Below are 4021 nucleotides of genomic sequence, written 5' to 3' on the forward strand. Positions count from 1 at the left end.
ACAAGCTATATATTTATTAAGTATCGTTTATTCTAGCGAGATAACATAGTATATATATATATATATATATATATATATATATATGAATGAATAAGAGTGCAATAACATACTTATTTGGGACGATTATAAATTTATATAAAAATCTTCAGATTTATTTAAAGGAACATAAAAATTGATCTGATTCAATTACTTCAATTGAGTTTTTAAAAATCATTGTAATTTTAATATTAGAAAACTAAAAAAAATTAAAATATGCGCTGACTTTATTTTTATCTTTATAGAGCAAAGAAATTATTCTATACGAGACGTTGAATTTAGTTGGGTTGTTCAAACGAACAATTCAAAGTCAAATATGAGTAGTTAATATTATTTTGGCTGTTAACAATAAAGAAGAAAAAGTGTGACCACAATAAAACATCTATAAATCTTAATAATTAAGTTTTGCACGTAATATTTGACGATGAAAATATTTCAATATAGTATTTTTCTTCGTAGAAAAGGATCGCACTAATGGACGGGTACACGGCTTCCCTACACGGTTATATTTGGTCCCCTACGCCCTCACTCACCAAAAAAAGCGACGTATTTAGGGTTGAATGAACATGATATTTCTGATATTATTATATTAAAAAATTTAGAAAAAAATATTTTATTAAGGGAAAAAGGTCAAAAACGCCTTTAAACTATGCCAAAGAAACAAAAATTTCCTTCGTTTGTTGTTTGGTCCAAAAATGCTCTTGCCGTCAATACTTTGGTTCAAAAATACTCTTATTGTTATTTAATGAGTCAAAAATGCTCATTTTCTAAATAAATATATTATTTATTTTCTTTTTAACACATTCTTTTTTCTAATAATATTTTTTTAAAAATTAGAAAATGTTTATCTTACTCCAGTTCAGAAAAAAATAAAAATGAAAATATTTCTTACTTTTTATCGTTACATAAATATAAATTAATGATTGATATATTATGATATTTTATAAATGACATATATTATATGTCGAAAGGGTACATGAAATTATTGTATTTTAATTGATAAAATGAGATGAAGAAGAAAAAACATAGTTCCTACATTTTTATTTGTTAAACTGATTTTAAAAGAAAGAAAATAATAACGTGGTTCTTTAATAATATTTTAATTAGAAAGTTTATGTGTTTAAAAAGGAAAAAAATAATATATTTATTCAAAAAAGGACATTTTGGCCCATTTAGTAACTATAGGGGTATTTCTGGACCAAAGTATTGACTGCAAGGGCATTTTTGAACCAAAATATTGATGGTAGGGACATTTTTAAGCCAAACTAAAAACGGAGGACATTTTTTATCCTTTTCCCTTTTATTAAATTTGAATTTTGATTTTATCTTTGATTGTATTTGTTATTTACCTAGCATCAATCATGAATCCTGTCACACCCCAATCATATGGTATATATATTATTGTTCTTTATAGTCCAATAAATCTAAAGATTTTATTCCCTTGATCGCCTAAGCTAAATCGAATAAATACTATGTGAATTATTTTGTGTTGATCGAATTATCTATAAAAAATTTAAAATATCTTTAGATAAATATTCAGTACGTTCATTAAGTAACCGTATGAACAAAATAACTTAATCCAACCACTCATTAGTAGGAAAAATTAAATAAAGACACTACTGCACGATACTAATTGTACTTATTAGGAAATTTCTGCAGAGCAAAAATACTACTCACAAAAAACAGAAATGTCATCTTCATTGATTTGAAAAGGTGATTGTAATTTATGAATGTAAAAGGAAAGGGATTCACCAATTTTAAATCACCCTTTTAAAAAAAGAAAATAAATTAAAATTCAATACGAAGAAACGTACAAAAATTTGATTTAATTATCTTAAGTAATAAAAATGTACTATACATATAGCAAGAGTCTACCTACGTCCATTCTTTTTGATATGATAAATGTAAGTTATGATAGTACTCTTAATTAATGAAAACACATTATATATATATATTATTAGTTACGATCAAATATTCAAAAGGGCAATCTAAAAAGATATTTCAGATATATATTTAGATAGAAAATGTAATATATGTTACATATTTATGTCATCATATTTTTGGCGTACTAGACACATTAAGACGCAAAGTATGCATGGAATTAATTTCTCACTTATTGATGAGGTGTTAGGCCCATGAGACTTTTACCTCAAACAAATAAGGAAGTTTCCCAAAAAAATTTTTTTGACCTATGCAAGAATATAGTTTGTTCTCTACACATCTTTTAGTGAGTTGTTATTTGAAAGTACACGACTTGCCAAACAACTCAAATATTATTAAATTGAAGTTTCCTCCATATACGATATGAAGATATTTAGATGTGAATTTTAGACTTTTAGTATTCAAAATTCAAGGCTCCTATTAATTCAGATTTGCCTTAGGTTAGACAGTAAACCTACTAATATGCGCTGAGCTCCTTATCAATTAAGAGGATTATTGAGGAAATACAAAATTTCTTGGTTAGAAACGCTTTATTCTTTTAGTGAATCTACTTAATCTAAAACTATATTATTTATTGAACCGGTATGTTTTAGACATACCAAATGCTTAAAGAAATCATAAAAGAAGAAGAATTTAGCTTTTTAGTCCTGAAAGATTTTCAACACTGAATATTTGGCACCAATTAGGTGAAAAGTTCCAAAACTTTCATACTTTTTTTGGGCAAAAGACAAGTAGAATAACTACAAATAATTAGAGTACTTAAATAAATGTTTATATAATTATAATTTGATTACTAACTAAAAGAATCAGGTGATGATGTGGAGACAGGAGAGGATTGATGTTAGAAAATAAAGAAAAATAATAAGTTGTGGATGGAAAGTGGCCAGCTTTTGGTCTGAAGTGAGAAAATGAGCTGTTTTTCTATTTTCTATTTTCTTGTAACCTTCATTTTATTGTGGCAGACATTAAAAATTGAAACGAGAAAGAAAAGAAAATAAAAAATAAGAGTTTGGTTAAATAACTTTCAAAAAGCAAAATGTGACAATGATTTTAAAACGAATGAAGTATTGTCTTACTACTTTTGTAAGCTTACATTGTTAGAATCATTTGAATAATCATTTTTAATATGATATAGTAATTTAATCCTTTTAATATAAATAATGAGATAAATAATTTAAATTTACGTTTAGACATATCAAAGTATTCTTTCGCAGAATCTCAAATTCAAATTTGACACTCCTAATTAAAGATAAAAGAAACCTATGTCCTTCCATGGCACCTTACGCCACTATTAGTCATTGATGACCATAGAGTATAATATATGATTTTGTAGCCTCTTTGACCGACTATTTAATTTGATAATGTAATGCATAATAGTGGTGGCCAGAGACAACTTGTGTTTTTTAATAAGGAGAAAAGAAGATTAACAAGAGATTCCTCAGTATTTAATTATTTAAGAAGATTTATCAAACATTAATTTTGATTATCAACATCTTTTGACATGTACTTGCGTTGAATAGGCACTAGTATTATATTACCTATATATTACAGCTAAAGTAAACTTTATTGCGATTAAAATACAAAAAATAAATTAGAAGTGTAATTTATCAAGTATTATAAACAAAAATGAAAACATAATACTTTGTAGTGTTATAAACAAGAATGTTTTGTAGGCCACTTTCAAGTATTTCTGAAAAAAATCATATTATGCTATTCGATTTATAAGTAACCAAGAAATCTCAGTTTCTCATTTTTTTTTTTTATTTGGATCAAGTCATCAAGACTGGCCATACAAGTTAAAAGGAAATTTGTACAATTGTTGATATTGAAAAATTAGATAATGTGTCTGCATTTTCTCTCTCTTTTAGCTTAAGACATTCGAAACTCACTGGCTCGACTAATTTGGATCATGTTCACCAAGAGTCTTGGTGAATTGCTATAAACAATAGACAACAAATATGCTAGAGTGTTCCCATCATCAATCTGTTTTTTTTTCTTCTTAATCCTTCATATTTCGTGTTTGCAATTGATATTAACTCATTTA

Source organism: Solanum tuberosum, unplaced genomic scaffold, assembly GCF_000226075.1.
Source record: "Solanum tuberosum cultivar DM 1-3 516 R44 unplaced genomic scaffold, SolTub_3.0 scf00158, whole genome shotgun sequence".
Classification (NCBI taxonomy): domain Eukaryota; kingdom Viridiplantae; phylum Streptophyta; class Magnoliopsida; order Solanales; family Solanaceae; genus Solanum; species Solanum tuberosum.